This window comes from Bufo gargarizans, chromosome 5 (assembly GCF_014858855.1).
Source record: "Bufo gargarizans isolate SCDJY-AF-19 chromosome 5, ASM1485885v1, whole genome shotgun sequence".
Lineage (NCBI taxonomy): Eukaryota > Metazoa > Chordata > Amphibia > Anura > Bufonidae > Bufo > Bufo gargarizans.
Genome location: NC_058084.1, coordinates 149811257 through 149837284, shown reverse-complemented (window position 1 = coordinate 149837284; position 26028 = coordinate 149811257).

The following is a 26028-nucleotide window of genomic DNA, read 5'->3' as shown; positions in this document are numbered from 1 at the left end:
TGAACCATTGTGGAAAGTTGAGTGATGATGCAGTGCAGCGCTGAGGAAGTATTGTGTCTTGTCTGTCTGTGTATTTGTGTGCCCAGCACAGTGTGTGTTTCTGTTTCCCAGTGAATATGGCTGAGGATAGAGGGAAACGGGGGAGTGACATCATGACATTGGAATGTGTGATAGCGAGAACACTGCAATACTAAGAGATATTGGATATAATCAAAAGAAAATGTGCGTGAGGTACTGAGTGTGTGTGAGTATGGAGCATGTATGTATGTATGTTATTTGTATGTTATTTGTTAATAAGTTCAGACTTTGTGTGTAAGAGTATAAGAAAGGGTTCTATATGTCTGTCTGTTTCTATGTTTGTTCAACATTGAATGTTATGTCTGTGTGGACCAGAAATGTGACCTTGTGTGTTGCCAAATAGAAAACTGACTAGAAGAGCAAGGTCACACAATCACCTCTACTGATGTAATGATGAGGCCAAATTAAGAGTTAAATCGAGAATGAAAAAAAAAAAATCATCACAGAGATATAGGGAGGTGTGTGCTCTGGATTTAGGCCAAAAAGGAGTGAAATTATCACAAATTTTCTCACAGGAGTGAACACAGAACATTTGGCCTTGAATATAGAACATTCTATTCTTGATATTATAAAAAAAACAATGCAAGCACCATAAGAAATTAGGCTGGGCAAAAATGTATGATGAACAGACAAGTAATTATTTTTACATGCCGCTGATACTACCCTCCAAGATTGCGCTGAGAGACCCTACCACACCCCCAGCGGCCATCTTAGCTAAGGTAACTTCTTCACCAGCAGCCATCTTAACTAATCCAATTTCCGGCCTGGCTGCCATCTTAACTCCTGTAACTTCTGGCCGCCCAGTGGCCATCTTAACGGAGGGAAATTCCTGCCCGGCAGCCATCTTAGTTACTGGTATTTTTCCTGATACAGCTACAAGCACGAGAAAATACACATAGTCCTAAGTAGCGCTCCATAGAGTACTGAACTCAGTAAATGAAGGATACACATACAGTTGCAAGAACAAGTATGTGAAACCTTTGGAATGATATGGATTTCTGCGCAAATTGGTCATCAAATGTGATCTGATCTTCATCTAAGTCACAAAAATAGACAATCACAGTCTGCTTAAACTAATAACACGCAAATAATTAAATGTTACCATGTTTTTATTGAACACACCATGTAAACATTCACAGTGTAGGTGGGAAAAGTATGTGAACCCCTAGACTAATGACATCTCCAAGAGCTAATTGGAGTGAGGTGTCAGCCAACTGGAGTCAATGAGAGGAGATTGGAGGTGTTGGTTACAGCTGCCCTGCCCAATAAATAACACACCAGTTCTGGGTTTGCTTTTAACAAGAAGCATTGCCTGATGTGAATGATGCCTTTACACAAAAGAGCTCTCAGAAGACCTACGATTAAGAATTGTTGACTTACATAAAGCTGGAAAAGGTTATAAAAGTATCTCCAAAAACCTTGCTGTTCATCAGTTTACGTTACGACAAATTGTCTATAAATGGAGAAAGTTCAGCACTGCTGCTACTCTCCCTAGGAGTGGCTGTCCTGTAAATATGACTGCAAGAGCACAGCGCAGACTGCTCAATGAGGTGAAGAAGAATCCTAGAGTGTCAGCTAAAGACTTACAAAAATCTCTGGCTTATGCTAACATCCCTGTTAGCAAATGTACGATACGTGAAACACTAAACAAGAATGGATTTTAAGGAGGATACAACAGAGGAAGCCACTGCTGTCCAAAAAAAACATTGCTGCACGTTTACAGTTTGCACAAGAGCACCTGGATGTTCCACAGCAGTACTGCCAAAATATTCTGTGGACAGATGAAACCAAAGCTGAGTTGTCTGGAAGAAACACACAACACTATGTGTGGAGAAAAAGAGGCACAGCACACCAACATCAGAACCTCATCCCAACTGTGAAGTATGGTGGTGGGGGGATCATGGTTTGGGGCTTCATTGCTATCATCGAAGGAAAAATGAATTCCCAAGTTTATCAAGACATTTTGCAGGAGAACTTAAGGCCATCTGTCCACCAGCTGAAGCTCAACAGAAGATGGGTGTTGCAACAGGACAATAACCCAAAGCACAGAAGTAAATCAACAACAGGATGGCTTAAACAGAAGAAAATACACCTTCTGGAGTGGCCCAGTCAGAGTCCTGACCTCAACCCAATTAAGATGCTTTGGCATGACCTCAAGAAAGCGATTCAGAACAGACATCCCAAGAATATTGCTGAACTGAAACAGTTCTGTAAAGAGGAATGGTCAAGAATTACTCCTGACCGTTGTGCACGTCTGATCTGCAACTACAGGAAACGTTTGGTTGAAGTTATTGCTGCCAAAGGAGGTTCAGCCAGTTATTAAATTTAAAGTATAACTGTCATCTTTTTTTTTTTTTTTGGGAGTATTGGATTGTGGTGATTAATATCACCTTGGTGGCCCTATTTCAACTTTTCACTGTGTATTCAATTACCCCTTAATTCCACAGTTTTGTTCCCTGTACTGCCAACTTTTACCTGTGCTTAAAATAGTGTTGCTAGGCATGGTCCGTCTATGTGTTGAAGGACGGAGGACGCAGAAGCACGCAGCGTGCAAGGTCAGATTACAGACAGCCAGGGACTGTAAGTAAATGATTAAAGCCAGGTCCTCCCCAGCAGCTGATAACAGTGCCTGGGCTGTGTGCACTACTCCCTGTCCCTGCACTTGGCAGACGCTCCCTCACTCAGAAGACTGGGACAATGCAGAGTTGAAGCAGCGCAGACCAGGGAAGGGAGATCTGCCGTCTGCTCAGTGTATAAATGAAATCAACGTGTGGTAAGAGGACCCCTTTGTGCTGCAGGAGATTAACCCTTTAGGGGGAGGGCTGTGGTTACTGACACTTTTGGGGGGCTATTGTTACTGGCTAGTGAGGGCAGGCGGGATTAGCCTCAGGGTGAGGGCAGTGGCGACCATCTTAACTGAATAGTGAGATTGCCGTTTTATGCAGGCTGGTTGCTAAGGGCTGAATCTTATTAAATAAGGCACCAGTCCTTGGGTAGAAGTGGATAGGAAAGTAGTGTACTTCCCTTTTAACAGAACCCATCCATATTAGATTTGCCCTTACCCAAGAAGTGCCTGCCTGATTTCTGGTCAGTGATAACGCCCCCTGTTGCCTCCTGAGTGCAGACTTGCTTGCAAAAGTACGTGCCAGCATTTCATACCAGCAGGATGGTACTGTGAAACTCACAGGTGCCCTCAATGTCCAGAAACTAAAACTCCATGGTCCAGAAGAAAAACACCCGCGTAGCACTGCAGTAAGCCGGATTGGGGTTATGCACACTGACGCTATAATATGCAATGACTGGGTCAGGTGTAAATGATAGTTAACAGTTTTTGTTTGTGACACCAATTGCAGCATGTGCAGGGAACAGTCTCAGGGCCCTTTAAGGTGTTGCAACTCATGTACCAGGTAAGGAATGATAGAATGGTATAATGTCTCTGTGTGGTAGTAGTAATAGTGTCAACGGTGTCTCCTACCATGGTACGGCGGGACTCCTGGATCCTGGCTCACTTGCAATAAATGAGTGTTGCTAGTAGGAGTAATTGAGGAACTTGGTAGCAATGAATGAGATCCAGACTTGAAATATAATTCAACTTGTCTTTACTGGAGGCAGCATTAATCCACATGAGATACAGCAATAGTCTTGGGTCCCAGCAGGTATTAAGTAATATGTGGCAGGGATTACTATCTCTTCTGCTTCTATCATATGCCTGGAGAATATGGCAGGAATCTATATCTTCTGCTTTGTCTATCTTCTGCTGTGTATTGGACTGACTAGCTGAGGAGGAATTTGGCTTCTCCTGGTCTCTGGATGGTACTCACAGTTGTGCTCACAGGGAATGGTTCGTCCTGGAGTTCTGGAGATGGCTGCTTGCTTGTCAAACAGCTGAGGCTGAAGGCTCAGACTGGGGATGAAGATCTTTGGTCTCAGCCGAGACACGATCCTGGGTTGGGATCCCTAGAACTGGGAGCTCCTACCAACACGGCCTTCTCCTAGCCGGGGTGGCTGGCACACTAACTGTAACTTCCTTTCCTCCCCATGAGGCAGGATGTGGGAACATTCCACACCTCTTCAAAGAGGGGGGAGCTAAACTGGAATGTACTATTCCAGTGATGGCTAACCTTGGCACTCCAGCTGTGGTGAAACTACGACTCCCAGCATGCTCTATTTATTTCTACAGAGTTTTGAGAGCAGCCAAGCAAGGGGGGCATCTTGGGAGTTGTAGTTTTACCACAGCTGGAGTGCCAAGGTTAGCCATCACTGTAAACTATTCCATTCTAGGTATGCTAAACTGTCCAAGTTCCTGGCAACACATTGCTGCCACCTGCTGGTGTACATGGAAATTACAGCAAATACATGTAACAGGCTTAGAAAATGCACATCTGTGAGGAATATTAAATAAAACTACATTAGATGACAAGGCACATGTTACCAACAAATAGTAGTGGGGAAAATGAGTTTAGTAACATAACTATGGGATGTTACAGCTCTAACCATCCTATTGAGAGAAAGAAAGAATTTCGCAACTACAACGTTGGTGGACAAACTCCCCCACATTCCCATGGGTTTCTATTGAATCTACTTTATCCCCATTCCATAACCTAAAAGCTCTACCCCTGTCTGCGCTAACTCCATCTTTTATCACACCCAAAAGCATACCATATAGCGTATCAGTCTCCCTGACCAATTGGAAAGAGTACCATAAATTGGGTTCCCTTGGAATAAGATCAATATAGAAATGGGCTCCTATAGAGTCTCTGGAATTATGCATAATGGATTTAGAATTGAACACATGGAAAACTAAGGGGATAATTATGATTTCTGACTTATTTAATGAGAACCAATTATACTCTTTTGAGCAAATTCATCAACTACAGTGCTACCCATAATTATTCATACCCCTGGCAAATTTTGACTTAAAGGGAACCTGTCACCAGTTTTATGGTGTCCTAATTAAAGGCAACATAAATAAGTGACTGATTCGCTTATCAAAATGCTGGGTCACTTTCTTTAATTGACCCAGTCAATCTGCCAACATCTTGTATTGAAAAGCTCCAGCTGATAATGATGAGTCATGAATATTCATGAGCTCCTGACTCTCCCCGCCCACCTGCTGCTGAATGACAGTTTTTTTCCATAGGAATCAGCAGCAGGTGGGCAGGGGAGTGGCTATAGCTCTGAATTAAATATACGCTGGACTTGATGACCTCACGCCGGACTCGAAACAGCTCATTAGCATGCGGCATCTTTGTGTGTATATTATGAGGTAACCATCTGTCACACCAGTAAGTGAATACATCTAAGGTACTTTTTAGTAGTTAATGATTGTATATAATTAGTTAGGTTCCCTCTAAAGGTACTTTTATTCAACCAGCAAGTAATTTTTTGACAGGAAATGCCATAGGTGTCTCCCAAAAGATAATAAGAAGATGTAAAAAAGGCATTATTGTGGAAAAAAATACTTTTCTCAGCTTCTTTTTACATTTGAGCAAAAAGTGTCCAGTCCAAAATTATTCATACCCTTCTCAATAATCAATAGAAAATTCTTTATTGGTTATTACCGCAATTTAAACGCTTCTTATAATTGACCAGCTTTTTGCATGTTTCCACAGGTATTTTTGCCCATTCATCTGTAGCAATGAGCTCCAAATCTTTCATATTGGAGGTTCTTGCCATCACCCTAATCTTTAGCTCCCTCCACAGATTCTCAATTGGATTGAAGTCTGGACTCTGGCTGGGCCACTCCAAAACGTTAATGTTGTTGTCTGCTAACCATTTCTTCACCACTTGTGCTGTGTGTTTTGCGTAATTGTCATGCTGAAATATCCACTGGTGCCTGATGTTGTCATTGAGAATCCTCATGTATTGCTCTTTTTTCATGTTGCCGTTTACTGTGATTAGGTTCCCTGGTCCATTGGCTGAAAAAACCCCCCAAATCATTAGGTTCCCACCACCATGTTTGACAGTGGGGATGGTGCTCTTTGGGTTGAAGGCTTCTCCTTTTTTACGCCAAATGAAGGAAACATCATTGTGACCAAACAATAAAATTTTTGTTTCATCTGACCATAACACAGAAGACCAGAAGTCTTCTTCTTTGTCCAGATGAGCTTTTGCAAAGGCCAAGCGAGCTTTTGTGTGCCTTATCTGGAGAATGGCGTGCTCCTTGGTCTGCATTGTGCAGTGTCCGTTGGATTGTCTGCCCTGAGACATTGCCACCAGCAGAGCCCAGATTCACCAGGATGGCCTTGGTGGTGATCCTTGGATTCTTTTTCACCTCACTATCTATCCTTCTGGCCAGCACAGGTGTCACTTTTGGCTTCCGACCACGTCCTCTGAGATTTTCCACAGTGCAGAACAAATTGTATTTTTTGCTGAAATGTAAATAAAAGCTGAGAAATGTTTTTTTTTCCACAATAATGCCTCTTGTACATCGTCTTATTATCTTTTGGGAGACACCTATGTCATTTCCCGTCCAAAAATTACTTGCTGTTTGAATAAAAGTAACTTTAAGTCAAAATTTGCCAGGGCTAGGAATAATTATGGGCAGCACTGTATATGACATTCCTAACCATGATTTTTATAAATACCTTCGTATTAGACATTTTTTTACTTTCAGCGCGCCGTTTGAGGTGGGAGCAAATTACAGAGTATTCGTATCTTGGTCACAACAAATCCTACCCAAAGGGGGCCTTAAACCTTTTTATACCTCCCTAGATAACAAAGGTGAATTCATAAAAAACACCCCACTTAAACCGTGGGAACTCTATCATCGGCAAACCTTCACAAATGCCCAATGGACTAACGTCTTGGCCTTTTCTGCTAAATGCTTTAGTTGCACTCTTCACTATGAGTCATACATGAAAACAGTGTTGCGGTGGTATTACACCCCGGAACGACTCAACATGATTTTCCGAGGTTCGTCACACTTATGTTGGAGAGGCTGTGGATTCAAAGGCACGCTATCACACATTTTATGGCATTGCCCACTTTTTACCAAACTATGGAAGCAGATCTTTAAGATAATTTCTGATCTGATTAACTCCCCTGTACCACAATCTCCACAATTAGCTTTACTCTTGATTGGTATAGATGATTCTCTGTTCAGCATAGAGTTCCAATTGCCCATATCCTCCTGACAACCAAGCTTACTATAGCTAGATATTGGAAATCACAGCAGATCTCCACAATAACAGAGATAGCTGAAAAATTAGATAAGACATACTCTTATGAAAAAATCCTTTCTCATAATTTTCCATCACTCTTGGAGTTTGAAAAAAATTGGCAGAGCTGGAAGAAATATAGAGCATCTCTTCCGCTCTCCACCTGAGGAATGACTATCCTATGTAACCCATAGGACACCCGACACTAATTAAACTAATTGCGAATCTTATTACCTGGATCGGAAATTGTGTACCTGATATCACATATATTCCTTGTTTGTCATGTCTTTGTCTTTACCTGACACCCTTTACCTTGTATTTTTTCATAATTGTGAAATAATCAAAAAAATCTCAATAAAAAATTATTGATAAAAAAAAACCTCCATGGTCCATGTTTGTGTCAGTACTCCCCACAGAAAGAGAAGGAAGCTCTGCTTGTGGGACCCACGGATTTTGGCAAGCTCCCCGTTCCTCCTGTGAAAGTGGAGATTAAACCTGGTGCCCCACTTCCCATGAAGATGCAGTATCTCTTGAGTATGGCACAGTCAGATGCCATATCTCAAACAGTCTGAGACTTTTTGAAAAAGCAGAGTTTATTTTGGGGATTGTATCCCCTTCTAACACTCTTTAATACCCTGTGAAAAAGAAAAGTGAGAAGGGAAAACCCACCCAGTACCAGATGGTACGTGACCTACGTGCTGTCAATGAAGCCACAGTTTTAACACCCCCATTGTGCCCAGTACACACACCTTGTTGGCTTAGGTTCCCACTACCCCTACCCACTCCACTGTGATTGATTTGACAAATGTTTTCTTTTCAGTACCACTACATTTAAACAGTTGGTAGTTGTTTGCCTTCACACATGAGGGTAAACAGGATACCTGGGTGGTACTGCTGCAGGGAGCCCAGAACTCGCCCAGTATGTTTACTGCAGCCATGACATTCCTGTCCTTTTTTAGCTGATCATGGCTGCAAGGTAAAGAAAAAAAATTATTCTGTTTTGCTGCATTACTGTTACCTTTATTTCACCCCTGAACGTAAGAAGGCTGTGGAGGACACCCCTTTGCCCAGAAACATGAATGCACTTAGGACATTTTTGGGCCTTGTTCCTTATTGCAGACCTTGGATAAGCAAGTTTGATGCAGCCTCTTTATGATTGTTTATCTTTTAGTCCCTTACACTTTATAAATGAGGTGGTAGATACCTTCATGCCCTAAACCTGGCAATTTTGTGCTCCCCCTGCACTGGGCCTATCAGATTATTACATTTAGATTGTATTTGTAACGGATCTCCTAGCACCCCGACCGGGTACCTCCGTTGATGGATGCTCCTAGTGCTTCCCGAGGACTCCAAGCACTCCGCTCTACTCCAATCCAAATCTTCAGCATATAGCAATTCCCAGTGTCGATCAGTTACTCAAACACCAGCCTCAACATGAAGGATAAAACAGGAACTCTTTATTGAACACACAGCATTGACTTATATACACATGAAATACTGAGGACATGACATAGCAGCCAATCCTGTACAGTTTAAACACTAACCCTATTCAACAAACACAATGGCATTGTCTGTGACACAATTAACAAACACACAGGCATTGTCTTTGACGCAATCAACAATGAACATGCAAACAGATATCTTCACCCCCTCCATAATGAATGAATGGGAAGAGGAGACACATGTGATGGGATTATCTCCTGAGTGTATCATAGGAGTCGGCTGCTATTATAATCAACTATCTTAATCCCATCACTAACACAATCAGTGGGAGTCTCAGTGCAGAGTTAACCCTTTTTGTGTTGCTGAATCCACACCATGCCTTTTTAATGGGCAATAGGAAATATGTGGCCTATAAATTACACACATAAATCAGGGTTCATAGTTCCTTGTAACCCCAAAAGGTCTGAGGGGGTCTCCATAGTTCTCGTCCATAGTCTGTAGGAAGGAGGCTGGCCCTCAGGCTTCTCCAGCAGCCCCAGTGACGGCTCAGTCCATCACAGTATTGTATAGAAGTAAATGGCCAGTTACAACGCCCAGTGGCATATTATTCAGCTAGACTTGACCCAGTGGCCATAGGTGCGCCTTTCTGCATCAGAGCTGTAGCAGTTGTACAAGCCATGCTTTATAAAAGCTCTGAGATAGTTCTGAACCACAAAGTGACAGTGATATTACATCTATCCTCATGAAAGTTCAACCTAAGAACCTTTTTGTTGCCCGCGGAGTTAGATGTGATAACTTACGATGTGTATGGTTTAACTCTGCTAAATCCTTATGTGCCGGAAGAAGGCCACAGTCCGGTTAGGACTGAACCTCGGTATATCTCTGAATGTTGATATTTATCCTGACTAAGGATAAACAAATTGGTTCTCACATAGTTTTATAGGGCTGAGAAAAGACATCTGACCATCCAGCTCAGCTTAGGAATTCAGTCCAAATTTCTCAAAAAGGCAAGAGAGAGACAACTACTAGTATACAAATGTGTGTTTCTCAACAGTATATACAGTGGATATAAAAAGTTTACACACTCCTGTTAAAATGTCAGGTTTCTGTGATGTAAAAAAATGAGACAAAGATAAATCATTTCAGAACTTTTTTCACCTTTAATGTGACCTATAAACTGTACCACTCAATTGAAAAACAAACTAAAATCTTTTAGGTGGAGGGAAGAAAACCCAAAAAACAAAAATAATGTGGTTGCATAAGTGTGCACAACCTCTTATAACTGGGGATGTAGCTGTGTTCAGAATTAAGAAATCACATTCAAAATCATGTTAAATAAGAGTCAGCATACACCTGCCATCATTTAATGTGCCTCTGATTAACCCTGCTCTACTTGGTCTTTCCTGAAATTTTCTTAGTCGCATCCCACAGCAAAAGCCATGGTCCACAGAGAGCTTCCAAAGCATCAGAGGGATCTCATTGTTAAATGGTATCAGTCAGGAGAAGGGTACAAAAGAATTTCCAAGGCATTAGATATACCATGGAACACAGTGAGGACAGTCATCATCAAGTGGAGAAAATATGGCACAACAGTGACATTACCAAGAACTGGACGTCCCTCCAAAATTGATGAAAAGATGAGAAGAAAACTGGTCTGGGAAGCTACCAAGAGGCCTAAAGCAACATTAAAGGAGCTGCAGTAATATCTGGCAAGTACTGGCTGTATGGTACATGCGACAACAATCTCCCGTATTTTTCATATGTCTGGGCTATGGGGTAAAGTGGCAAGACGAAAGCCTTTTCTTTCGAAGAAAAACACCCAAGCCAGGCTACATTTTGCAAAAACACATCTGAAGTCTCACAAAAGCATGTGGGAAAAGGTGTTATGGTCTGTTTGGCCCCAAAACAACACTGCACATCACCAAAAGAACACCATACCCACAGTGAAGCATGGTGGTGGCAGCATTATGCTTTGGGGCTGTTTTTCTTCAGCTGGAACTGGGGCCTTAGTTAAGCTAGAGGGAATTATGAACAGTTCCAAATACCAGTCAATATTGGCACACAACCTTCAGGCTTCTGCTAGAAAGCTAAACATGAAGAGGAACTTCATCTTTCAGCATGACAACGACCCAAAGCATACATCCAAAGAAACAAAGCAATGGCTTTACCACAAGAAGATTAAAGTTTTGGAATGGCCCAGCAAGAGCCCAGACCTGAATCCGATTGAAAATCTGTGGGGGGATCTGATGAGGGCTGTGCACAGGAGATCCCCTCGCAATCTGACAGATTTGGAGTGTTTTTGCAAAGAAGAGTGGGCAAATCTTGCCAAGTCAAAATTTGCCATGCTGATAGTCTCATACCCAAAAAGACTGAGTGCTGTAATAAAATCAAAAGGTGCTTCAACAAAGTATTAGTTTAAGGGTGCGCACATTTATGCAACCATATTATTTTATTTTTATATTTTTTCTTCCCTCTATATAAAAGATTTCAGTTAGTTTTTTAATTGAATTGTACAGTTTATAGGTCACATTAAAGGTGGAAAAAGTTCTGAAATGATTTATCTTTGTCTAATGTTTTTACATCACAGAAACCTGACATTTTAACAGGGGTGTGTAGACTTTTCATATCCAATGTATATGTGTTTTAATACACCAAAAAGTTACTAAATTAACAGTTAATAACTGATCCTGACCATATGTTTATTGTGTTGATTTTTTAACCTGCTACTAACACAAAGAATCAAGTCATGGACTTTCATTCTAGATTGTATGACCTTTCTTGGCTTATCACAATTGACACTGTTACAGACGATCATGCAGTATCACAAATTTATTTCCTGAAGCTTATAGATCAAGTGTTTTAAGTACTATCATGGATTCTTCGTGTTGATCATTTGTCCTAAATACTAATATATGGGACCATTCTAGATAACCTCTTTATAGACTTGTTTCTCTATCACAGACTTCCAGCTATTTATTATTGAACAACAACCATGTTCTCAATGAACCCAAAAAACTCATTAATATCAAAGCTGAATATTTTTGGAAGTAGTTTTTAGTTTGTTTTTAGTTTTAGATATTTTTGGGGGATATCTGTGTGTGCAGGTGACTATTACTGTGCATAATTATTAGGCAACTTAACAAAAAACAAATATATACCCATTTCAATTATTTATTTTTACCAGTGAAACCAATATAACATCTCAACATTCACAAATATACATTTCTGACATTCAAAAACAAAACAAAAACAAATCAGTGACCAATATAGCCACCTTTCTTTGCAAGGACACTCAAAAGCCTGCCATCCATGGATTCTGTCAGTGTTTTGATCTGTTCACCATCAACATTGCGTGCAGCAGCAACCACAGCCTCCCAGACACTGTTCAGAGAGGTGTACTGTTTTCCCTCCTTGTAAATCTCACATTTGATGATGGACCACAGGTTCTCAATGGGGTTCAGATCAGGTGAACAAGGAGGCCATGTCATTAGATTTTCTTCTTTTATACCCTTTCTTGCCAGCCATGCTGTGAAGTACTTGGACGCGTGTGATGGAGCATTGTCCTGCATGAAAATCATGTTTTTCTTGAAGGATGCAGACTTCTTCCTGTACCACTGCTTGAAGAAGGTGTCTTCCAGAAACTGGCAGTAGGACTGGGAGTTGAGCTTGACTCCATCCTCAACCCGAAAAGGCCCCACAAGCTCATCTTTGATGATACCAGCCCAAACCAGTACTCCACCTCCACCTTGCTGGCGTCTGAGTCGGACTGGAGCTCTCTGCCCTTTACCAATCCAGCCACGGGCCCATCCATCTGGCCCATCAAGACTCACTCTCATTTCATCAGTCCATAAAACCTTAGAAAAATCAGTCTTGAGATATTTCTTGGCCCAGTCTTGACGTTTCAGCTTGTGTGTCTTGTTCAGTGGTGGTCGTCTTTCAGCCTTTCTTACCTTGGCCATGTCTCTGAGTATTGCACACCTTGTGCTTTTGGGCACTCCAGTGATGTTGCAGCTCTGAAATATGGCCAAACTGGTGGCAAGTGGCATCTTGGCAGCTGCACGCTTGACTTTTCTCAGTTCATGGGCAGTTATTTTGCGCCTTGGTTTTTCCACACGCTTCTTGCGACCCTGTTGACTATTTTGAATGAAACGCTTGATTGTTCGATGATCACGCTTCAGAAGCTTTGCAATTTTAAGAGTGCTGCATCCCTCTGCAAGATATCTCACTATTTTTGACTTTTCTGAGCCTGTCAAGTCCTTCTTTTGACCCATTTTGCCAAAGGAAAGGAAGTTGCCTAATAATTATGCACACCTGATATAGGGTGTTGATGTCATTAGACCACACCCCTTCTCCTTACAGAGATGCACATCACCTAATATGCTTAATTGGTAGTAGGCTTTCGAGCCTATACAGCTTGGAGTAAGACAACATGCATAAAGAGGATGATGTGGTCAAAATACTCATTTGCCTAATAATTCTGCACTCCCTGTATTCATCAAAATATTGTAACTATCAGGGATATTTTTGTATTGATGTTTGATCATCTACTTTATTTGATTAATGTAATGTGTTTTCATTGACAAAAGGTATGACGCCTGAAATGTCCAAAGATGTAAAATTTTGCATCCAGCCACACATGTTGCCTCTGGAGCAAGGGGGGGGAAGAGTTAGGGCACTTAAACTTTCTTCCAGACTTCCAGATCCAGAGGAATAAGCTCATGACTGTTTGCATATTATGTCACAATGGACAGTGGGATTTGGTAAATCAGCTATTAGATAATCCAGATCATGTGCGCTTTGTGGATGGATCGAGGTATGGTCAGAATAGCAGGTACTACAAGCATAGTCCTTACCACCACACATGTCTGCCCAAGAAGCAGAGCTAAGGGCTCTGGAGATGGCTTGCAGATATGCAGATGAAAAGCAGCCAACATTTACACTGATTCTAGGTATAGCTCAAGACTATGGGCCCATTTGAAAGTCAGAGACTTCCTGACCGTTTCAGGTAAACCCATCAAAATGAGGAAGCAGTGTTGTCTCTGATGGAAGCCGTCATGTCGCCTACTTTGGTGACGCTGATAAAAACAAAGGTTACTGTAAAAGGAGGCAAAAGGAAAAGCCAAGGCAGATCAGGCGGCAACAATGGCTGCCAAATTGCCTAGGAAGACCCCTGCCTTAGTGGACACAGCTCAGGTCCTTGAAATAACTACTCCTGTCTCGCTGGAAGTTCTTAAGACCTTGCAGAACCAGACGGGGAAGAAGGAAAGGGACTAGTGGATGAAAAAAGGGGGGACTGCAAATGAGGAAGGCCTAAAACAGTTCCAAGGGAAACTCTGCCTTCTCAGCTCCCTCTAATCCAGGATGGCACAGGCAACCCATGGGCTGACGCACTAGTCAAAAAAACTCTTTTGTGTGATCTAGTATATTTTACACCCCAGGGTTCAGCACTGTAGCAGCCAGATATACTCGAGGATGTATGATTTTTGCCCAGAACAACATGAGACAAGGTGGTTAAGGTACCCCAGAAACACACGTCTTGCCCTTTGTATCTGTTTCAATGCTTGCAGACTAGACCAAGGTGGGCATGTATGAGTATGTATTGATGTGTGATGACTTGTTTTCAGGATGGCCAGAAGCATAAACGGGAGCTAAGCCCACAGCAAAGAAGATTATGGCCGCAGTTGTATGCAGGTATGGGGTACCGGAAACCATTCAAAGTGACAGAGGTGTTCACTTCACAGGTGAAGTGATGCAGGAGATTATGAAGGTTTTGGGTATAGAACAGGCCTTACATGCTTTGTACAATCCACTCTAAAGTTAAAGATTTAAAAAGCCATGAACAGAGTGCCTGCTGGTAGCCCTCTCTACAGTAAGGTATACCCCAACCGTAAGACAGGCCTTAGTCCCTATAAGGTCCTTTTTGGGTCCGCCCCTAGGACAGGATTGTATTTCCCACAGCAGCTCCAGATGCAACATGGCTGTCTGACAGATTATGTCATCAGTTTGCACAAGCATTTGACTAAAATACATTCTCGAGTTTTTGCTTTACTTCCAGATCTTGATAAAATACCAGGAACCCACCCACTTGTGTCTGGGGTTTGAGTGGTTATAAAGGGACACGCAAGAAAAGTCCTCAAACCCTGGTTTGGTGGTCGATTCAGAGTGTTGTTGACCACAAGCACATCAGTGAAGCTCAAAGTAAAGCCTAATTGAAGTCATCTCTAGAAAGTGTTGAGTCTGGAGACTTGAAAGGATGATGTTTCTTGTTCCCCCTTGTGTGACTCCTGATCTTGACTAAAAGAATATGGATTCTAATTGAGATAATAAAAATGGGTTTCAGGGTTGGGGAAAAGTTGTGCAAAAGGAAGAACAAAGTTGTTACAGTCTGATACTTCTAGCCCAGTGATCCATTGATAGTATTGCCCAAAGATTCATAGTATTAATAGTTCTTATGTTCACAATAGTCAATGGCCAGGTCATGAATAGCCTAAAAATGCTTACTTCCTATTCCTGTATTTATCTTTAATTCTGCTGTTTGCATTAATTGTTTCTTGTGTCATCCCCTGCATTAGGAGGCTTTTGTTCAAAGTAGTAGCTGAGGCTACTCTGGAGATGATCATGAGAGACCTCCATAAGGATGGGAGACAAGGTCCACTTCGTTCTGTTGCTCCCCCCCTGCTAGGACAACACCACCTGGAGATCATCAACCATAGGGACAGACATCTGACTTCCCCTTGTTCAAGTCCAGTGTCATGGGAGGCTATACACTAGGGTAGGTTGTCATGGAAACTGGCAAAGAGGATGTCGGAGCACTGGGACAGATGTGCTAGGTTTTCATTAGGGAAGGAATGAGGTCCAAGGGGGGACTGATAGAGATATGGCCATCATTCTTTGAATCAGCTAAGAAAGCTCCCATATATTCCAGCTCACAAACACCTTATCTTCTCCAAAGCACAAAGGTTCCATCCTACCCAAGAGAACACGAATCCTTGCTACTTCATATATGCTTTTCTGCTGTTAGTGAAGACTCCATTACAAGATGGCCCCTATAGTTAGATATTTACATAGCTCACATACCACAGTTAGTAAAACAATGCGCAGATGCCAATTGTTATCTCTTTTCTTATTTTCATATTTTAGCCAATGTAACAAAGCCACGAGCCTCAGGGGCAATGCCCCTCTGATGTCTATATAACCTGTTTCACTTCCTGTAATAAATGAGAATTTGCTTTGACCCCAGTGTGTGTGTCAGTTATTTTCTTCCGTGCACGTAAAACCCTTGGGTTACTATTAATTTGGAGCAGTATAGCAAACATAATCAGCCCTGATTGCGGGCATCTCCAACATTAGTGTGAGCTTTGTGCATTTGTAGCCAGTTGTATAATTAGTTTTTTTTTATTTGTCTCTGGGTCCTAGATTCTTCGAGCGGTTTTGATGGGATATAACAGATTAAAGGGCATCTGTTAGAAGATTTATACCTATGAAACTGACTGACTGGTTACATGTGCGCTTGGCAGCTGAAGGCATCTGTGTTGGTCCTATGTTCATATGTGCTGGCATTGTTGAGAAAAACGATGTTTTAATGAAGCATGAAAATTAGCCTCTAGGAGCAACAAGGTTGTTGCTGCTACACCTAGATGCTCTGCTCTGTCTGCAACTGCCGCACCCTTTGCACTTTGATTGACAGGGCCATGTATGATGATGTTTTCACTGCCTGGCCCTGTCAACCAAAGTGCAGAAGGCACAGTAGTTGCAGAGGGAGCAGAGCCTTTAGGTGTAACAACAATGATCCCGTTGGTCCTAGAGGCTCATTTGCACATATTAAAACTTAATTTATTTCAGCAATGCGGGCACATATAAATATGGGACCAACACTGCCAAGCACAAATACAACAGGTAAGCCAGTTTCGTAGGTACAAATCTGCTGACAGATGCCCTTTAATTTTTTATTGTTCCATGATTAAAACATACCAATGGTTCTTTAGTAATAAGGAATACAGCAAAATCATGCCGCCAGGACAGAGATGCCCTTTAAGGTTAGTTTCTGTTTGTGTAATTTATTTCTGTTCACCATCATTCTTTTCTATATTTGTTGTCTGCCAATGCTGATATATGCTTTACAATATTATTCTTGCGACTGTCCAGTTTTTATACAGTTCGGCCTTACTGTAAGTCCTGGTGTATCTCAGTTCTGAGAGATACCTTTAATACTCAGGAAAGCTTACTCCAATAGGTGAAATTCATCTCTGCAGTTTTGCGAACAAGGTGTGGAAAGGTTCTCACACTGATGGTTTGCAATCAGACCATATGGGCAACATGTGTATTTTGTACATACGCAAGGAGTATGTAGGATTCATAGAGCTGTGGATGATGAATAAGGCCAAGTTTAATTACTAATTTAGGAAAACAACACTTGTCAGATAAAACAACAGCACGCCATGTGTTTGCCCAACCCTGGGTTTCTCCTTATTGGCTCCTTTCACTTCAGTACTTTGGTGTTGAAAAAGATTAAAGAGAATCCTAAAGAGTGATAGCACTAAATTTTAACATTATATGATTCAGATCTGGCATTTATTAGTGGTTTTCCCACTGTAGGCCCAATCTCTGACTCTGGTTGGTAGAAACTAGCTGTTATGATTGTAATGGGATCCTTCAGTGACCTGGCAGTCCATATAGGTCTTACAAAACTAAATTAGCAGTAAATTCTGAGAGAATGTTAGTTTTGGGGCGTGTGAGCTGATAATTGAAGTACAAAGCATTTTTCTCTAATAAGATGCTGTTATGGTATTTGTCGTGGAACCACTGTGTTAGGGTCCATTCACACGTCTGTAATTTGGGTCCGCATTTGTTCTGCAATTTGCGGACCTATTCACTTTCAATGGGGCTGGAATGCATGCAAATCCAAATTTCCGTGATCCGCATCTTCTTGATCTGCACTCATTTTTTCAGAATCCGCATTTCCATTCCTGAACACTCTGAGTGATTGGGCATCAATAAGGCAAATGAGGTTCAATGTGGATAAATGTAAAGAAGTGCATCTTGGGAGTAATAATCTCTGTGCTTCATATGTCCTAGGGGATGTAACACTGGGAGAGTCACTTATAGAGAAGGATTTGGGTGTCCTTGTAGATGGTAGATTAAATAACAGCATACAATGTTAATCAGCTGCTTCTAAGGCCGTCAGGATATTGTTATGCATTAAACGCGGCATGGACTCGCGGGATAGGGATGTAATATTACCACTTTACAAAGCGCTGGTGCGGCCTCATCTGGAATACGCAGTCCAGTTCTGGGCACCAGTCCATAGAAAGCATGCACTGCAGCTGGAAAAAGTACAGAGGAGAGCGACTAAACTGATAAGGGGCATGGAGAATCTTGGTTATGAAGAAAGATTAAAAGAATTGCATTTATTTAGTCTTGAAAAGAGACATCTAAGGGGGGACATGATTAACCTATATAAATATATAAATGGGCCATATAAAAAATACGGTGAAAAACTGTTCCATGTAAAATGCCCTCAAAAGACAAGGGTGCACTGCCTCCGACTGGAAAAGAAAAAGTTCAGTCTCCAGAAGCATCAAAGCTCCTTTACTGTAAGAATGGTGAAGCTGTGGAATAGACTTCCTCAGGATGTGGTCACAGCAGGACCAGTGGACAATTTTAAAAAGGGTTTAGATGAATTCTTGAAAGTAAACAACATTAATGCTTATGAAAACGTATAGAAATCGGAGTCTCACATCCTTCTGGGATTCGCGTCCCCACCTATCCCATGGTTGAACTTGATGGACTTATGTCTTTTTTCAACTGCATTAATTATGTAACTACGTAAAATGCTGAAAGTGTCACTTTGTCTGTCATACACTAAAATACTGTAGTATTGGAAAAGATTGCCTGCAGTTTTATATATATATTGGTTTTAAACAAAGATTTAGTGAAAATATTACTTTTTAACGTCTGTGAATAATTTGGAAGTATTTGTGCTTTGGTTAGATTCATACTGATTGTATTAAGACAGTAGCATCAACCATTTAGCAACTCCTTGTTATATATAAATGCCCTTTAGGACTTACTTGTAATGGGGTTGTGTCACTGTTATTATTATATATTTTTGTAAGAATCCATATTATGAATTACAAAGTCCATTATGAAGTACTAATTTCAGGTTTATAGTCCTGAACGGCATAGTGGGGGACTTAAATGGGTCATCCTATTTTCACTATATTATTGCAAGAAAAAACAACTCTGAACTGTACTGCAATTTCCCCCTTTACAGCTTCTTTACTACTTTGCAGATCTGGCCTCACTTTCAGTGGGTGGACATCAGGTAATCCCTCACAAACAGCCCATGATTCTGCTAATAAATAGCACTATGATATGTATTGCCTACCCCCATTTTTCTCCACTGTTTACAGAGAGATATAAATATATTCTTCTATGAATTTAGAAGTAGGGAGGAATGAAAGTAAGGTGTTTTAGCCTCTTCATCTGCTTCTCTATGAGATTACTATACCAGCTCCTAGAAGCTGAAGGCAGCAGGGAAGCCACTGAAAATGTTTTCCTACTACTGAATGTAGGAGAAACTGGACAAGAATTTTGTCCACAGAAGAAACAGCAGGGGATGCCACCATAGAGAAACATGTATATTGCAATAATACTTTGTTTGAAATGATATGGTTATGGAAGGGGATGTAATACTGTTGACAGTGCCTGCTAAAATTGGAGTAATGTATATGAGACCATTGGGCTGCCCATGTGTTTTCTCAGAGTTTGGTTAATGTGGGAACCAGTTTTCCATTGAGCAGGTTACCTGCTGCAATATGCCAAAAACTGTGCCAGATCCCCAGATCTATATAATCCCTATCAATCACATATGGAATCAGTTGAGCAGGTATAAATAGTGAAGAGGCAGAACGAGACAGTTCCAGCTAATGAACACCAGGCAGATAGACCTCCCTTAACCACCTCCGGACCGCCTAAAGCACGGATGCGTCCGGAAGGTGGTTGATTCATTCCTCCTGGACGCATCCATGCGTCATCTCGTGAGACGCGAGATTTCGGTCAGAGCCGGCCCTCGCATGCGCATCGCGGGCCGGCAAAAGTTCAAGGAGTATTTCGTCAGCAACCTGCCAGCCAATGATCGTTGCTGGCAGGTTGCTGATTTTTAAAAAATCAAATCAGAAGCCAGCTAACACATCATATTAGTAAATATGATGTGTTAAATGGCTTCCCTGCTCCTCTGCTGGTCCTTTTCATCGGTTGGTCTCAGCAGAGGAGCAGGCATCACTGTGAGTACCCACCAACACTTCACTTAGCCCCCAGATCACCCTCCATCACCCCCATCACCCCAATCAACCCCTTGATCGCCCCCTGTCAATCACCTAGTGAAAGGGAAAAAAGTGATCAGTGTAAACTGTCACTTTTTTTCCCCACTGGTATTAACTGTTAGGTTTAGGATAGTTTAGGCCCCTTGGTTAGGTAGTTTAGCGATTGTTTAGCGCCCAGCCCACCGCACCGCAGTCACTGATTCGCTGATTAGCGTATCGCTAATCAGCATTTGTACTTTTATAGTATCTGTAAGTGATCAAAACTGATCACAGTCAGATCTATAATAGTATTAGTGTCACCTTAGTTCGCCCTCCACCCAAAACGCAGTGTTTGCCCGATCAGGCCTGATCGGTCGCCCACATGTGCGTTCGCCCACGCCCGCCCCACCGCAGTGACAAAAAATTATTATTTTTTGATCACTGCATAATCACTTTACACGCGCTGCGGCGATAAAAAAATCAGTTTTGATATTTTTTATCAACCGCAGCGGCCTCCGGTACTTCTCTAGCCTCCCATTTGTAAGACAGCCTTGCTTTTTTTTCTTGGGTAGTCTCAGGGAATACCCCTAAATTTAGTTGCCCAAATGTCAAACAGGGGGTATTCTTCTGAAGAGGCCTACAGGCTTCTGACCCAGTCGGATGAGGAATGGGAACCCTCATCTGATGAATCTAGCGGGTCAGAATATGAACCTGTAGAAAGCAGTGGCACTCTGACCCAAAGTTCGGACGAGGAGGCTGAGGTCCCTGATAGCACCAGGCGTACCCGGCCCCGTGTCGCTAGACCACAGGTTGCGCAGGATCCGCTTCAAGGGCAGCAGAGTGGGGCTGGCGCTGTCGGATTACGTGGTGAGGCATACACCAGCAGCGCAGCCCATCCTGGACCTAGTACCAGCACTGCCGTACAACATGGTGAAGTGGCGAGCACCAGAAGGGCAGTTGAAGCTGGTACGGTGGCACGTGCAGTAGTTACCCCGTCGCAGCCGCCGCAAAGACGGGCCCGTAGAGCCCCTAGAATCCCTGAGGTCCTGGCAAACCCTGATTGGCAGTCCCCAACTTCAGCCACACCTGTAGTTCCCCCTTTCACCGCCCAGTCTGGAGTTCGGGTTGAGACAGCTCAGATCGGTTCGGCTCTGGGATTTTTTGAGCTGTTCTTGACTGCGGAGCTCTTAGACTTAGTTGTGGCAGAAACAAATCGGTATGCCACACAATTTATAGCCGCCAACCCGGGAAGCTTTTATGCCCAGCCTTTCCGGTGGAAACCAGTCCAAGTTTCCAAAATTAAAATTTTTCTGGGCCTTCTCCTCAACATGGGTCTAACTAAAAAGCATGAATTGCGGTCATATTGGTCCACGAACCCAATTCATCACATGCCCATGTTCTCTGCTGCTATGTCCAGGACACGATTTGAGACCATCCTGCGTTTCCTGCACTTTAGCGACAACACCACCTCCCGTCCCAAAGGCCACCCAGCTTTTGACCGGCTCCACAAAATTCGGCCCCTCATAGACCATTTCAACCAGAAATTTGCAGATTTGTATACACCAGAGCAAAACATCTGCATAGACGAGTCCCTAATACATTTTACCGGGCGCCTTGGCTTCAAACAATACATCCCAAGCAAGCGCGCCCGGTATGGGGTCAAATTGTATAAGCTCTGTGAAAGGGTCACAGGCTATACCCACAAATTTCGTGTCTATTAGGGAAAAGATCAGACCCTGGAGCCGGTCGGTTGCCCTGACTACCTGGGGAGCAGTGGGAAGACAGTCTGGGACTTGGTGTCACCCTTATTCGGCAAGGGGTACCATCTTTATGTGGACAATTTCTACACAAGTGTGGCCCTCTTCAGGCATTTGTTTCTAGAACAGATTGGCTGCTGTGGCACCGTGCGAACTAGTCGCCCGGGCTTCCCCCAACGGCTCGTTACCACCCGTCTTGCAAGGGGGGAGAGGGCTGCCTTGTGTAACCAAGAACTGCTTGCGGTGAAATGGAGAGACAAGCGTGACGTTTACATGCTCTCCTCCATTCACGCAGACACGACAATCCAAATTGAGCGAGCAACCCGTGTCATTGAAAAGCCCCTCTCAGTCCACGACTATAACCTTCACATGGGAGGAGTGGACTTCAATGACCAGATGTTGTCTCCGTATTTAGTGTCCCGCAGAACCAGACGCTGGTATAAGAAGGTGTCTGTATATTTGATTCAATTGGCTCTGTATAATAGTTTTGTTCTCTACAGTAAGGCTGGGAGAACACGATCCTTCCTCAAATTTCAGGAAGAGATCATCGAGAACCTCCTGTACCCAGGAGGTTCAGCAGCCCCATCCACCAGTGTAGTTAGCCGTCTACACGAGCGACATTTCCCCAATGTCGTTGCCGGTACCTCAACCCAACCTTCACCCCGATGTCGTGTCTGTAGCAGGAGTGGAATAAGGCGTGACACCCGCTATTTCTGTCCTGACCACCCTGCCCTATGCTTAGGGGAGTGTTTCCGGAAGTACCACACACAGGTACACCTAGCATAGGGATCACATCTCACCAGGACAGGCACATAGGGCTATTAGGGCCCATTCACATACAGCTGCTGCAACCTCTCCTTTCACCTGGGATAAAGTGCATAATGTACTTCGCCACATCTTTGGGCGATTTGCGCTTTGCACATTGTCCCATGGGGAAGGAGAGGTTTGTCCTATAAAGGTAAAAAAAAAAAAAATCACCAGTAAGCAAAAAGGTTAATGTTTAGTTCAAAAAAATAAAGTTTATATGTTCTGTTCAAAAGTTAATAAAATTATTGCGTTGCGGCCTGTTTTTTTTTTTTTTCACCTTCTAGGTGGACCAACCGATCGACTAGCTGCAGCACTGATGTGCATTCTGACAGAAGCATTGCGCTGCTGTCAGATTACACACAAGTCGGTGTATGCGGCGCTGCAAGACGAGATTTCTCCTCTGCAGTAAAAGAAACGTTTGCCGAGGCATATGAGCTGAGGAGGAGGCGGTGTTCCTTACACTTTGTATATAAAAAAAAAATAAAAAAAATCCTGGCAATGATTTATTCATCCACATCGATTGATGTGAATAGGGTCTTACTTTCTTTTTCAAAGCTGACATCGTCAGAACAATTCCTCCGGGCCCTGATGTATTGTCCTATGGGTATTCCTTTCCTAAGAGGGCCAGGATGGAAACTGTTCCATTCCAGTAAGCTATTTGTAGCTGTAGGTTTGCGGTAGACCTCTGATCGGATGTGGCCATCAGGGTCCAAAGACAATTTAAGATCCAGGAAGGTTATGGTACTATCACTAATCTCTGATGTGAATGCCATCCCAATGGCATTAGTGTTGAGTGCAGTAACAAAACGGTGAAAATTATCGGTGGTGCCATCCCAGAGGATTAGCACATCATCGATATACCTCCCCCAAAATAGAATGTGCTGAGTGAATTCAAAAAAATCAGGTGTAAAAACTATAGTGTCCTCCCACCACCCCAAAAATAAATTAGCGTAATTTGGTGCACATTTACTCCCCATTGCGGTCCCGACAGATTGTAAATAATACTGGCCGTCAAACAGGAAGTAATTGTGAGTGAGTAAATAACTGAGGAGAGTTAAAAGAAACTCATTATGTGCATGAAAGTGAATGCTTTTTGTGGAAAGAAATGTAGAGACCGCATTTATCCCTAAGTTGTGCCTTATGTTGGTATAAAAGGCCTCAACGTCAAGGCTGGCCAATTTTGTTGTTGAAGTGACCTGGATGTCCTGGAGCCTGATGACCACATCCTTGGTGTCCTTAATAAAGGATGGCAAACTAGGCACAAAAGGTGCTATAAACTCGTCGATATATTGGCTGATGTTTTCGGTCAGGCTGTTGTTACCGGACACAATTGGTCTGCCCGGTACAGGTCGCCTCTGTTTATGCACTTTTGGGATCGCATAGATGGTGGCAATTGTTGGATGCATGTTTAAAAGGTATTTAAATTCCTCTTTTGATATTAATTTATCCCCCTTAGCTGTGGTCAGAATCGCTTTCAATTCTGTTAAAAACCTATCCGTTGGATTGCAATCCAGCTTCTGATAAGTGTCACTTTGTTTGACCAAGTCCTCCACCATTTTTTTATAATCCTGTTTGTCCATCAGGACTACATTGCCCCCCTTATCTGAAGATTTTATTACCAGATCGTCATTCTGGCTAAGTTCCTCAAGGGCCCGTTGTTCCTCTATCCCTAGATTAAGTTGAGCAGTTGGTGTTTTAGTACTCACAGTTTTTAAATCTCTGGTAACCAATTGTACGAAGGTGTCAATATTACCATACTGGGAGAACGGGGGGGTATATTTGGATTGTGGTTTTAGTCCTGAGAAAGGTGCCTCAACTACATCTACGGCATTTTCATCTAAAGAGTCCAATGATTCCAGAATGGCCAAAAAATCCAGGGGACATTATAGGCATTCTTATTACTATTAGGGGCTCTATAGGAGAAACTTATAGATCTGCCTTATTTATACTAAGAGCACTATGGGGTGGGGGGTTATTACTACTGAGGGGTCTGTAGAGAGCTTTATTACCACTGGGGGAACAATAGGGGGCCTTGTTTTAGGTTTTAACTAGCAGATATGTGGCCCTCACTTGGCAATCATCATTAGTGACCCGTCTCACATTAATGACTGGTCACATCTGTATGAGGACAGCAGTCCTGCCAGCCCTGTGTGTATACCATCTGATTTGTACAAATAGTACCAACAGGCGGTGGTTCTAGTTAAACACAGAACACATCAGTCTGACTGCACTGACATTATCTGGTCAAGCTAATGTCAATACCTTTAGGCCACACTAGTACAGCGATCGCCTCTGGATAGTGTGAAACTGCACCATGATAATGTCCCATGTTTGTTGAGGGTAGATGCAACAAATCCTCCTCAACAGAGGGCAGCATTAGTAATTTGCTGCCTTATGTGCTGCTAACCAGATTCGCTGGTAGCAGCGCTTTTGGGACGTTAGAATATACCCAGTTGATACCAAGCAGTTGTTTGGCTTGTTTAGAACATGCCCAGTTGTATAGTGGGTGGATGCAAATAAATCCCCCTATACATCTGATGTGCCACAATTTGTGTGATTTGTTGCCTATGGGTATCAAACAATTGGTGCTGTCATGAACACGCTAACATGCGGTCACACATTCCGCTAACGGATAAATAGCGATTGTGTCTTGGTCACAGCTATTTCTTTGGTACTATTAGGTCCATTTACCTTTTAGTCCAGGGCGTACATGTCAAGAGCCCTGTATGCTGGCAAAATAGTGGATTGGACAAATAATTCACTAGCACTCCAAATCAATATCACCCCTTGTGGGTATACAGAATTGATTCTGCTGTCCTCATCTTTAGAGCTAGCGACCCAGTATATCGCCTCTATGTGATGACATACAGTATTTTTTGCGGTGGGCCACAACTGTGTTTTTAACACCACAGTAGTTATTTTGTGTGTTGTTGTCTGTGTGTTTTTTTCAAATGTGATTCACAACGAATAGTGACACTTTTTAACAATGTATCCAATAAAAGTGAAGTATTAATTTGACCCGGGCCAAGATAGGTTCTCATTGCCTGTATAGGCTTTTGTAAATACGAAGTTAGCAGAAAGTGAGACTTTGTGAGAAAAAGCAAAAAAAAAATCAATTTCCGCTAACTTATGCCCAAAAAAAAAAATGTATATGAACTCGCCAGGCCCCTCATTGAATACCTTGGGATGTCTTCTTTCCAATGTGGGGTCACATGTGGGGTATTTATACTGCCCTGGCTTTTTAGGGGCCCTAAAGCGTGAGAAGAAGTCTGGGATCCAAATGTCTAAAAATGCCCTCCTAAAAGGAATGTGTGCCCCTTTGCCCACCTTGGCTGCAAAAAAGTGTCACACATGTGGTATCGCCATACTCAGGAGAAGTTGGGAAATGTTTTTTGGGGTGTCATTTTACATATACCCATGCTGGTTGAGATAAATATCTTGGTCAAATGCCAACTTTGTATAAAAAAAATTTAAAAGTTG